This window comes from Monodelphis domestica, chromosome 4 (assembly GCF_027887165.1).
Source record: "Monodelphis domestica isolate mMonDom1 chromosome 4, mMonDom1.pri, whole genome shotgun sequence".
Lineage (NCBI taxonomy): Eukaryota > Metazoa > Chordata > Mammalia > Didelphimorphia > Didelphidae > Monodelphis > Monodelphis domestica.
The window spans coordinates 45,568,976-45,582,838 of NC_077230.1; the positions used below are offsets into that span (position 1 = coordinate 45,568,976).

Sequence of the window (13,863 nt, forward strand, 5' to 3'; positions counted from 1 at the left end):
AGGAGATTGGGGGGAGGAAGGGGGTCTCTCAATGTTTATTATCTTAATGCAGTCTATAAATGCTTTGATGATAAAATACCACCAGATCAAACTGAATTTCAGAGCATTGCTCCAGGATCACAGGAGCATTTGTTATTCATATCTAGTCACACATCAGCATTTGATGAATATGACACCTTCCAAATTGCTAGGTTTGCTCTGAATTGAATACAAATCAAAGACTTGAGCTGCAACAGAAAAAACTACATAAATAAAAATGTATATTGGGTTGAATCCTTTATTTCCAGATTATCTGATGCCCCCTCCCCCCATTTTCCATAACAGCAGGTATAATTTGACCATCAGGAGGCTGCTTCCCTACAATGAAATGACCAGATGCAGGGCCAGCCCTAGGCAAGATTGGGAAGCCTGCTCCATCCATTGGGGAGTTGACTTTATTGAATTTTCATGAAAACTGACAGTATGCATCCTCAGTGGAGTCGAGTTAACAGCATCGTCAGCTTGCTCCACAGATGGGTTTCAGACCTGGATCTCTCTCCAGAGAAAAAAGTCAAGGTTTCTTTCCATGCCGCTCAGTTTGTCATCCATCTTCTCCCTTTCCTTGGGGAAGAAAAAAACTCAACACAACTCCAAGCTCAATTAAAAATCCTAAAGAAGGAAAATTGCTTCTCTCTATGAAACCTAGCCTTTCTTAGACTCTCCTCACCCCTATTACCTGAATGCAAATGACCAAAGGTTACCGTTGAGATTTCAGTCAGCTTGTCATTTCTCCCAAATAAATTGGTAAAGCAATACCACTGTTGATCATTTGGGTTTCTTCATGGTACTGCCTGGGGCACAATGTGCTGCATATGACTGACACTTGAAATTAAATCCCCATTAAAATTCAAGCTGTGAACCAGAGAAGAGCAATTTAATGGCTGAACAGGGTGCTTCTCAGTATTTATCTTGGATCTTCAGCTTAACCCCATTATGTCAGCAAGCCCTTCTAATGAAGCTGGCAAGCCATTGAAAATGCATGTAGATAAGGAGGTCTAAGGAAAAAGCTGTTCTAAACCCACAGAGCAAGACCATTCACTCAGCAACTTTGCTCTAAGGCTTACTGGGTGATAGAAGCTTGACTTCATCACTTAGCTAGGTACCATCCAGCAGCTTCTCTCCATGGCTTGACTATTACCAAGTCAGTGCTATAGGAATCATCCAAACTTGGCCCAGTGGGGCTCATAGGTTGGAGAAAATAGAGATGATCACACTAAAGAGAGATGTGTCCTGAGGAATGAGATGCAACATCAGAGAAAGAGATTTAGGAAGAGTTGATGTTATCCTCTGCTGTATTCTAAATTGAAATTATGATTTTTTTGGCAATTGACTCTAAATTTAATGCGTAACCAAAGTAATGAGGTTAACACAAGAGTGATATGTTGATTAATCCCAGTCCATGCCAAGCCCCTGGCAGCTAGTCTAGAAACCAATTATAATTTTTTGCAATGCAATAGTAAAAGGACAATCTAACAAAAAAAAAAAGCAATAGTCCACTTTAGAGATAATGAATCCTTGTACAAATGATTTAGCATTATTAAACCCTCCAGAAGACCTCAAGAGGTCAGTCTGGACACATTCCTGAAGAAATGCTTGATGAATACATGTTCCTACCTGTTCAGACCAAACTAGCTCTCACTATCCCTGTGACCTATCTCAGTGAATATAGCTTCTGCTGTGTCCAATCTGAAGAAGTTTAAGAACTAAGCCAGAGGAACTTGTTCCAGTTCAAACTTGGCAGAATTCCTATTTCTAAGAAATCCAGTTAGGTCTATTTCAAATAAGAAGTATCCCCCTAGATCAGTGGTTCTCAACCTGTGGGTCATGACCCCAGTGGGGGTTGAATGACCAAAACACAGGGGTCGCCTAAAGCCATTGGAAAATACATATTTCCAATGACTTTAGCCTCTGAGAAATCACGCTACTTTTGTAATATTTATTGGGAAAGAAAATTGGATAGGAAAAATGGGGGATAATGGGAGGTTTGTAGCAGGGTATAGAGGAGAGAGGGGAGAAAAGGTATAGTGCTTGGTAAGGCAAGGGAGGGAGATGCCCTCTGCTGAGAGGAAACAGCAGGGGTCCAATGAGGTCTATTTGTCTTTGAATGACTGAATTGAAGTTCAGCTCCCTCTATGACCAGAAAAGATAGTCCATTTATCTGACTGTGAATTCAAATACTATAAGGTTTAATAACTAGTTGGGATTGGAGTCTTTTCTCGGCTTCAGACCTGAGGCCAGGCCCCAGAGGCTGGCGGAGGGTTTTCCCACTCCTGTCTACTCTATATCAATCCAGTTTGTATAATTCAGAATCTTAGCAATAGATAGAAAGCAAACAAGAACAGGTCTAACCTTCAGAAGCAACTGGGCCTGAATCTTCCGGCTGAACCAAGAAGAGCATGCCACTCCAGACTGGGCTGAACAAGCTCCTCTCTCCTCCAACACCAGGAAGCCAGTCCCACACTGCAGGAAGGAAGTGCTAGTCACAAGACCCAACTGCCACTCCCAGTTGGCCCCTTCCCCCACAAACTGTCAGTCTTGTTTCCTTTCCACACTTTACAGCAAGGTCTCAGAAAGAATGGGAACCTTGCTGCCCGCACAGTGTACTAATATTAGTTACCTATCAGCAGCCCTCCCCCTATGAGGGGCGATGGATTTACCCTGTTGCCTGGAGACCAGACTCAAACAGAGACCCAGAGAGATCACCGGGGCACTGGCTCTGGAGGGGTTAAGAAGGAGGCCTGGAGCAGATAACTCCTGGAGCAGAAGCCTCAGCTCGAGCTGGAGGGAGACAACAAGAAGAAGAAGGCAGCGTCTGTGGACCCCCTCCCCAGGCAGGACTTACCTCCCGCCCCAGCCCTCAGGCTGCCTCCTGATGGATTAATATTTCTCAACATATAATTAAATATTGTTTTTGTGATTAATCACTATGTTTAAATTATGTTTGATTTGTAGCGATGAGAATACATACTGCATATCAGGTATTTACATTCTGAATCATAACTGTAGCAAAATTGCAGTTTTGAAGTAGCCACCAAAATAATTTTTTGGTTTGGGGTCACCGCAACATGAGGAACTGTATTGTGGGGTCACAGCATTAGAAAGGTTGAGAACCACTGCCCTAGATGAAAAATAGAGTATAAATAAAAATACTCAGCATCATGGAAGATATAGAGGTCATTCAAAACAAACTTTTATTTCTTTTCCACCATTTCACTCTTTTCAGTGACACATATAGAAGAATGGCAAAGAACTTTAGTTTATTCTTTCTTATGTTCAAATAAGAGACTTATTTTCATGATTATAAAGAGTAAATCTTAGAGCAGTGTCTTAGAGGGTTGGTTTGGGTATAATGGAGAAAGAGTAGAAGATCCCAGAAAGTAGAAAGAGGGTGAGATGGATTCCCCCTTCAGTTTTCTTCAAATATGTCTCTCTACTAACCCTGCCTTTACTCCTATCTAATAACTGATTTAATGGGTGAACCTTTTCCCTTGGGGAAAGAGAGAAAAATCTGCTCTCTCATCTTCAAAATGACAAGGAAGTCAATTTAAGATAACTGACAACTTTATTCTAGCAAATGGTGGTTAGGGGTAAGATAAACAAGATGTCTACAGGTTGGAGTTTATAGGGAAGAGGGTAAGGAAATACCTATCTGTCTAAAAATATCTTTCTCCCTCCCTCCAAAGTTGAGAGACCAAGGCTTGTCAGCCTGGTCTCTAAGAGGGTCAGGGTTTGGTGACCCCTGGTCTTAGCACAACAGAGCCAATGTCCAGACCCAGGGTATCACAGGAAATGTGTGAGATCTGATGCTCTTCTTCTTCTCAGGTTTAGCACAACTCTCAGTGTCTTTGGGGGAGGGGGGAAATGGTGATTAGGCTCAATGAGGGATGTTGTATATCTCAGGAGAGAAATCTCTGATCCGCCTGTCACCCTTGGCTTCTCAAGCAAGAGAGAGAGAGAGAGAGATCAACTGTCTCCCCCTGGAATCTCCCCTTCCCTCAAGATTCCAAACCTCCTTCACCATCCCCTGCTGTGGATTCAAACCTCACCATGTCCTCCAGGCTCTGTCACTCAAAGTCTCTGGATCATTCCTCTATCACAGCAGCTAGGTAGCACAGAGGATTTAGAGAGCCACATCTAGAGTTGAAAGAACCTGTGTTCCAATAGGACTTCAAATACTTCTTCACTATGTGACCCTGGGCAAGTCACTTAACCCCATTGCCTCATAGCTCTTTTGCCCTAGAATCAATACTTAGTATATAAACCTAAGATAGAAGGTAAAGAGATTTAATTCCTTTTTAAAAGAATAAATCCTCTTTCTCTATTACTCTTCTCTCACTCTACAGGATAGGCAATTTGGCCTTCTTGTACTTCCTCCCACCATGACCTTCATCTCTTGTCCCTGTACTTTTATATAGGGCTGTCTCCATGCTAGGAAGGGTTTTTTCCTCACCTCCACCTTATTTGTTGTTGTTTAGTTAGTATAGTCATGTTCAACTCTTTGTGACCCCATTTGGGGTTTTCTTGGCAGAGATACTGACATGGTTTGCCATTTCCTTCTCCAGCTCATTTTACAGATGAGAAACTGAAGCAAACAGAGTTAAATGACTTGCCCAAGGTCACACAGCTAGTAAGTGTCTGATGCTGGATTTTAATTCAGGAAGATGAGTCTTCCTAACTCTAGGCCTGGCAGTGCCACCTGACTTACTTCAAAGCTTATCTCAAGTGCTACCTTCTACATAAGACCTTTGCTGATTCCTCTTTCCCATCTGCTAATGATCCCCCAAACTAATTATTATTGTCACATAGCTCTATTATATTTTTATATGTATGTACATGTTGTCTGTCCCACTAGAATGTGAGTTCCTAAAGGGAAGGGATGAAATAAATGCTTATTGATTGATTGGTTGATTGGCAAGATGTGTCATATATAATTTTGTCTTCAACCTTTTTTTTCAGAATGCAGAAACTTCTCTGACCAATACAGAGCTGCAGGTCTATCCATAATGTATACTCTTAGAGAATTGCCTGGGATCCTGAGAGGTTGTGACTTGCCCATCATAACCCAATTACTATCTATCAGGGATAGTGTTTGAATCTAGGTTCTCCTCAATGCTCTACAGACTCACTTAGAGAATCATGGTGTCAGAACTAGCAAAATGAGTGTCTTGTTGAACTTTCTCCTCATCATACCTCACTTGGAGTATTATATTCATTTCTGGTGGCATTTTAGATGGGCTATTGATAAGATGAAGAGAATCAGGAAAAAGGATCATCAGAATGGAAGAGGAATTATGAATGTTTAGCCTAGAGAAGAGAAGATAGGGAGGGACAAGGAGAGCTGTCATCAAGTATTCAAAGGGCTCTTGGGGCTTTGAATTTCTTCATTTAGATACTAGAGAGATGAACTTAAAATAATAAGTGGAAGTTTCAAAGACTAAATTTAGGCTTGATGTCAGGAAAACTTCCTAATAATCAGAGCTGCCCAAAAACAGAATAGGTTGCTACCTCAGGAGGTTGTGAGTTTCCTCTCACTGGAGGTTTCCAGACAAAGGCTATGATTCTAAGATTCAGGCTTATGGATGGATTGAATGAGTCCTCAGAGTTCTTTCCAGCCTTTTGATTGCTCATCCTTATTGTTTGTTCTTTATTAATGATTGCTATAAAAGTTAAATAAATCAAAGCAATAGCAATTTTTAAAAAGCATGAGCCAGTTCACAAAAAGTGCCCAAATCTGGTTGCATTCAGGCATCTAAGATTGCAGATCAGTCTTGAAAAACTATGGTAGCCAACATGAGAAATGAAGGAGTGACAATGTCAAAAAAAAAAAAACTAATAAACTTAAATGATAGAAGGGATGATTTAACTTATTCCTATGGAAAAAATCTCCTACCTTTGTCATCCTTCCATTAACTAGATTCCCTCACATTTTAGCCTACATCTACCTTCTTCAGGTTACAGTTTTGCTTTTCTTCGATATCTCTATCCATGCATAAAAAAAAAAGCTTTCCTTCTACCTTCGAATCAAAACACTTCTTTGTTAGTACAATAAGGCAGCCAGGGTAGCTGAAGGGCAGTCAGGAGGACAGCAAGTGCTACCAATAGCCCTCTTTCCCACATTAGCTGACTGCAGGCCCACCTAAAAAAAAAACTGGGATAAACAGCACTTTCCTACTAGTGTTTGAAGGCTAAGCAAATCATGCGACTGTGGCATAGCTTGCTGACCTTTGAGTATAGAGAAAGAGTGTAATATCTTGTCAAAGTGGAATAGTATAGTTATAAGAGTTTAGTATAATTAGGTATCTTTTCCCATGTTTCTATATTTGGGCTTCCCTGAGTTGGTGATGTCCCTGAGAATCAATTAATAAACATTTATTAAGTACCTATTATGTGCCAGGCACTGTGCTAAGCTTTATAAGGTTATAAAAAGAGGCAAAAGAAAGTCCCTGACCTCAAAGAGCTTACAATCTAATAAGGGAGACAATATGCAAACAAATATTCAGAAAGCAAGCTATAATCAGGATAAATAAGATACCTTTAATGAAAGAAAGGTGATAGAATTAAGAGGGGTTGGGGAAGGCCTCCTGCAGAAGATGAGTGAGGATTTAAAGGGCATCATAGGATCATGGTCTTGGAGTTGCAAGGAACCATAAGGGCATCAAGTCTAAGTCCCTCATTTTAAAATTGAAGAAAATGAGACCAAGAGAAAGACTAAGTCTAGCTCAAGGGAAAACTGGAAATGAATGTAAAAATTAGGATTTGATATTCTAACTTCAAATCCAACCCATATTCCACAATATCACACTATCACTTTAGTCTGGCTAAAATTCTAGCCTATGGTACTAAGTGGCCAAAGGACTGAAGAACAAAGAATACCAAAAGGATTCGGCAGTGATATGGCTTGACAAGATGATAAAAAACTGTGTTCAGAGAATTTCTAAGTCACTGCATTGCACTTACAATGTGTCAAAGTCATCAGACACTGAACTCTGACAGAAACTAGTATCATAGAGAATATCATAATACTAGAGAGTCTGATGTTTTTTGGCATGAGATATGGGAAAAGATCATCTTATCATGGCACCTCTACCAAACACTCTAGATCCTGAAGAATTGTTAGAGTCCACTGCCCTATCCCCACCTGCATTCCAGGGTAGTGAGAAAAAAGCCTGGCCTTATAAGGCAGCATAACCTGGATTTCACGAACCAGCCATGGACATTTTCATAAAACTAGCAAGGATACCCTTTCTGCCTTTATTGTTGCCAAGTTGTCATGAGGAATTTAGATTAGAAAGTTCTTTTGATAGAAGAGACAAATCCACTTTAGGGAGATATTAAGAATTTGACAGGGCTTTTCTAACCATTAAAAGGTACCATTATTGCAAGCAGGATGTAGACACTGCTCTTTTGGAAGTCCAACAAGAAATATGAATGTTAAAATTACACATAAATGAATTGTACCAAGAGTCTGGAAAGCGTCAGAGGTGACAAAAAATACTCAAAAATCAATCAGGAGTTTAAGGACTACTTGGTAGAGCACCTTTCTCTAAACAACATGGAAAATCAAATAAGCATAATATGGCATAGCTCAATGACTGCTTCCATAAGCAGAAGGGGATACCCCAAGATGAAGAAAAGTATGCCCTTATGGTATGTCAAAGTTGGGATTTGAGGGTCTTTTCTTAGTCTTCCATCCTTCACTGCTAAAAGGCCTTTGATACTTTACCCCCTTCTCCTGTATATTCTATACCCTGGCTTTTCATAACTTTTTATTATTATTAAAAACCCTTATTTACCATCTTAGAATCAATAATCTGCATTGGTTCTAAGGCTGAAGAATGATAAGGGCTGTGCAATGGGGGTTAAGTGACTTGCCACACAGCTAAGAACTCTCTAAGAGCAGATTAAAAGAATATGGGACCTCCCATCTCTGGGGTCTCAGTCCACTGAACCATCTAGTTGCCCCTGTGACTGATCTTTCTTAATCATCTTTCTATCTGTCTGAATGTTCCTTCTCATTCTTTGCAGGATTATCATTTACTTCCTGCCACTGAGTGTAGGACCCTATCCTAAGTCAGTCTCTGTGTCTCTCTCTCTCTCTCTCTCTCCTTCTCTCTCTCTCTCTCTCTCTCTCTCTCTCACACACACACACACACACACACACACACACACACACACACACGTAGGTGATCTTATTGGGTCCCTTAGAGTATATTATTGTCTCCATGAAGATGACTCCCAAAACTACATACCCAGTTTTCATCTCTCCTCTAAGTTCTAGTTCATCACCAACTCCCTACTGAATATCTCTACTTGGATGTCCCAAAGGCACATAAAATTCAACATGTCCAAAATGAAACATAACTTTTTCCCAAAAATGTACTCCTCTTCCTTAAATCCCTGTTTCCTTCAAGGGAAGTACCAAACTTTGAGTCAACCAGGTATGTAGCATCAGAATCATCTTTGACTCCACTCTCCACCCACCATAACCAATCAGTTCCCAAGTAGTCTTGAAATGCTAGCTCTCTCTTACAACCATCCCCTTCTCTCCAGTCACACCAGCTACTACCCAAGTTCAGGAGCTCCTCACCTCTCACTTGTACCACTGAAATAATCCCTTAACTCCAGTCTCTTCTCTCTCCAATCCATCTTCTATGCAGCTACCAAACTGATATCCCTTAATCACAAGTTTAACCATGTCACTTTCCTACTCACAAAACTTCATTGTCTCTCTATAGGATAAGATACAAACTTTATGGACATTTCAAGCCCTTCATGCCTAACTGCAACCTCTTGTACCTAAATGATTCTATATGACTCACCTTTACATACTTAGTATTTCAGGAACACCGTTCTATTTGCCGTTACCCATAAACAATATTCTGTCTCCTGTCCCTGTGCTTTTGTAGAAACAGACCCCCATATTTGAAATATATTCTTTCCTTGCCTCCAACTCAGAATTCTTGTCTCTCTTCAAAGCTCAGCTCAGCTACCACCTCCCACCGGAGGCCTTCCTAAATCTCCTTAGTTTTTAGTGTTCTACTCCTCCAAAAAAATTATTTTATATATATTGTTACTTTTGCCTATGCTCCTCTGCATAGATGTTGTTTCCCCAGGTAGCTCCTTGAGAGCAGCAACTGTTTCATTTTTGTCTGCCTCAATTCCTAACACAAAGTAGGCATTTTATAAATGCACATTAAATGCAATTGATATTCATATTCTTATAAAACCATCTTTTCCCGCATTTAAACTCTGAAATTCAAGGGCATAATAATAATCCTCTTATTAAATAAAATGTCAGGTGTCTTGTAAATTACAAATTTTACCTGGCCCAACTGTGAGGGATATTAACAAGCTGCAGATCACACCCCTCAACCAGTACCCAACTATCTTCTGTCCCTTCCATGGGAGGACTTAATGAAAAACATGAGCTGCCTGCTTTGGGGCATACTATGAGATCCTTCAGTCTCTGCCTTTCCTAAACAAAAACAAAATTGTATCTGAAGTTAAAAACTCATAAATATTTATGGAAGATTGTCCATCAGCTTCCCACTGGGGATCTCCCACCTAACACTTAGGAACCAAAGCAATTTCCACAAATGCAACTTCATTTCCCTTGGGGAATATTATCTGGGGGGAAATTAGTTCTTCTGTCTTTTCAATCAGGTTATTGACTTAGCTTTTTAAAAATTTGGAAGCATAATATATATACACATAAATGAATTTGACAAGCATTTATAAATTCATGTTCAGAGGTAACCATACACTGTTGTTTATCTTCTGTGGCAATTCTAAAAATAAATGAAGAGAATGTAAAGTGTCAGGGTTACTGGAAACAAAATAAAAATACTCCGTGTGTCTGTAGAAGAAAGGTGGAGGCAAGATGTTCTCAGATGCCCTTAATTTCTACGTAGTCTATTTCTCAGATCTCACCTAAATTATTCTAGGTGTATTTGGTACTTTGGCAAACAGTAAAGAAAAGGTGTTGGAAATTTCATCATTAATGGAAAGAATTGTACAAGGGAACAAAATCTGGAGGAAATGAAGAAAAAAGAGTTCTCTGGGGGAAAGTTCATTCTCTGGGAGATGAATTCTTCAGGCCTAACAGAACATCTTGGTTTGCTTTTTTCCAGGAGATGGGCACAGGGTTCAGAAGGTGGAGGAAAAAGTGCATCAGGTAGATAATTTGTAGAGATGGTTTCACATTTACTTTTAAGAGGATAGAGAGGGAGGATAGAATGAGACTATATTTATTGCATTAGGGAAAGAATAAGCTATAAGAACACCATCCAAAGCTAAGATGAGACAGTGACTGGTTGATTTTGTTGAGACTGATGATGATCATGCTTTTCATTCTTTTTCTTCTTCTCCTCCTCCTCCTCCTTCTCCTTCTTCATCTTCATCCTCTTCTTTCTCTTCCTCTTATTCTTCCTCATTCTCCTATTTCTCTTCTTCTTTTTCCTCTTCTCCTTTTCTTCTTCCTCTTCCTCTTCCTCCTCCTCATTTACTTCCTCCTTATCCTTATCCTTCTCATTCATCTTCCTCTTCCTTCCTCTTCTCCTTCTCCCTCCTCCTTTTTCTTCCTCTTCTCCTTTGTCTCTTCTAATTCTATCCCCAACTCTTTTTATCTTTCTCTGTGTCTCTGTCTCTATCTTTCTCATTCTACCTCTCCTCCTCCACACTGTCTCACTTTCACTCTCTCCTTGTAATAAAAAAAGACCCAAGTGTAAATCATGTCTCAGAGACCTACTTAGTTACAAGACCTTGAACAAACATTTAATCTATCCCTTCCTCAATTTCTGCATCTGTAAAATGGTAATAATAATAGCACCTGCTTCAAAAGGTTGTATGAGGATCAAATAAGATAAACTTTATAAGCCTAAAAGCCCTATATAAATGCCAGCTATAATTAATAATTTTTCAGAAAAGTATCTTTATAAGGTTGAGGACAAGGACAGTGACTAGAAAATAGTGAACTCTTCTAAAAGGATGGGAGACCAGAGGAAAGATGCTCTCTTTCTCCCTTAGTCAAACAAAACTTCAACTTTCACAGACACCTGGCTTCATATCTATATGTATAATATTTTGTGATGAAATGTGTCTTGTTTTCACTTACTTTGAAAGAACTAAGATTTAATCTGAGGGAGTACTTAGTCCCCTCTTCGAAAGAAAACTATAACCCTTCTATTCCCTCAGATATCCTTAGCAAATCTTACCCATATTTTCTCATAAATTCTCCCTAACAGTTCTACCTGTTTCCTGGGAATGGAAAGCCCATGGCATTTGGAGTCAAAGAATTTAAGTTCAAATCTAAGAGCTATTCTATAGGACCTTGGAAAATACCAGCTGACCTCTCTTGACTTCCTTTTCTACAACTATAAAATGAAATATTTAACTAGATCTCTCAATTCCATTCCAATTCTATATTCTATGATGTTAGATAATATATTTTATGCTATTTGACACTTGCAGGGATCATTAGTAACAGACTTGTAAAATCCTAATACCCAATCCATGTCTTTCCATTATTCTTTGGGTTGTTTTATAATTTTCATTATTTAGAGATTGTCAGGATTCAAGGAATTGGCTTTGAATCACTCAAAATATATCCTTGCACTGGTGAAGAGTTGATGATCACTAAAATTCCTGTTCCTTTCCCAAATGTAATCCAGATGAATTTAATCCCTCTGTTCAAACTTACTCCATTTTGTACATTTAAGTAAACCATTGTAAGAGAGTAAAGCAGACTCATCATACTGGAAGACCATCTTGAGGGGGGAGGCAGGAAGGAGAGAGAATTCCGGAGAAGGAACAGAGGAACTGAGAAGATCTAAAAATGAGTTGAACTCATTTCTCTTTGGGAAACCCACCAGGGAGGTTGATTTAAGCAAACCTCTGAGCCTGGAGCATTTTCCTGTGAAGCCTGACCCCAGTATCCAGTGGAAGACAAACCAGAGTGAATAAGACATTGCCAGAAAGCCATTCACCACAAGAAGATTTCCTCTCAATCCCTCTAGATAGCCTTGAATGTGATATCATAACTAGGACAGCTAGGAATTAGAACAGTTCTCACAATTGACCCCAGAGGGTCAGACAGGCAAAGCCTGACCCTGCAGGATTTGGGGAGAAGGGGTCCAATTGTTATTTAGGGACTTCCTATTTCCACCTTCCTATTGCCTTATCCCACAACTCATTTATCCTATAGAATAAATAGTTGTTTACTAGATCAAGTGCCTGCTTCATAGTATCCAAGAAGGGAGACTTGGAGTTTGGGGGTAGGAAAGTTACACTCCTCTCCTCAGAGAAGAAGCTGTCTGTCCTGTATTTATTTCAACCAAGTCTTTGAGGGAACAGTAACCTGTGATTCTGAAGGTAACCAGAGTGGGGTTTACCAGGGAAAGGGAGAGGGAAACCAATCTATCCCCTTTCTCCACCTCTTGGCTCCATTCCATCTCTATCACACTCTGGTCCTGAATTCAGTGGTGGAAGACTCCATTTCTCTCCCTTCATTATAATATATATATATACACACATATATGTATATACAGTTAATGAGAGTTTCTTTTACTTTAGTATGTACATTTGTCCCAGGGAATTTGTTTTTCTTTTCTTTTTTCTAAAGGGGGAGAAAGGTTGGGGGAGGGAGGGATATAAAAAATAAAACTAATTTGAAAAAACATTAAGAAATTTGTATCTCTGGAATTGCTGCCTTTTCTCCAGATTTTAGTTTTCATTTAGAGAATTATGAGAGTTTATTTCCATCCCTAAACCTTAATGAATCAAGCATCAAATAGGAAAAGGATGGATAGTCCTCATTTTGCAGAAATGAAATGTCAGGGAGAATATTTTTAAAGTCTTTTTAGAATACATCCATCTAGTGAGCTAGTAGCTGGAATGAATGGTCAGTGTAATCAATCACATTTCCATGAAGTAATAGCAATGGCATAGATAGAAGTTAAGGGAGGCATAATACAATGGAAAAGGCATCGTAATAGGAATTAAGAAATGTGAGTTCTATTCACAGCTCTTCCATGAATTATCTGGTGACCTTATATGTCATGTCCAGTTACATGGTGCCCACCAGGCAAAGGTTTAACCATTCATACACTAGTCTCAAGAGGTAGTTCTGTATTTCATAGGATGGAAAAGAAATATGCAGTGGTTTATAGGTCAGAGTTAAGACAAGTATCAGAGAGAAAGGAGCAGAAATGAGAGTCAAAAGGTGTTGGAGAAGAGGGGCTGGTGATCGGCAAAGTAGTTAGAGATTGGAATAGAGACAATGAAATAAAAATTAAGAACTCAATGAAGGAGCACAGGAAAGCAGAAATATTATTATCCTTTTAAGAGTGTACATAAAGGGGCAACACATGTGAATGATTGAAGCAATTCCTTCTTATGGAAAGAGGAACAGGATCCAAATTGGGGCCCATTCGAGTATAAACCAACAATGAGAACGTAAATTTCTTTGGAATATCAAAATCCAGGAGTCTAAAACAGAAGGACAGGTTATGCAGTAAACCGAGTGCCAGGCCTGATGTTAGCTTCCTGACTCTTCCTGAGTTCAAATCTGGACTCAGACACTTACTAGTTGTGTGACTAGACAAATCATTTAACCCTGTTTGCCTCATCTATAAAATGGGCTGGAAAAGGAAATAGCAAACTACTCCAGTATCTTTGCCAAGAAAACCTCAAATGGGTTCATGACTGAAAATGACTGAAGTGAAAATGAAGAAGTCAGATCAATTGATCATTAAACATTTAATGAATACTTACTATGTGCCAAGCACTGTCCTAGGTGCTGGAGATAGAAAGATAGAAATGAAATAA

General features: G+C 39.4%; 1 long non-coding RNA gene across 1 annotated transcript; it reads right to left on the reverse strand.

Annotated features, from left to right (window-relative positions):
* Positions 1-271: 271 nt before the first annotated feature.
* On the reverse strand, positions 272-2,818 carry LOC130458865 (uncharacterized). Its single transcript, XR_008918240.1, has 3 exons — positions 2,697-2,818; positions 2,389-2,499; positions 272-600 (listed from the first exon to the last, which is right to left on the reverse strand). It is a non-coding gene; the product is annotated as an uncharacterized LOC130458865 (long non-coding RNA).
* Between the last annotated feature and the right edge of the window lie 11,045 nt (positions 2,819-13,863).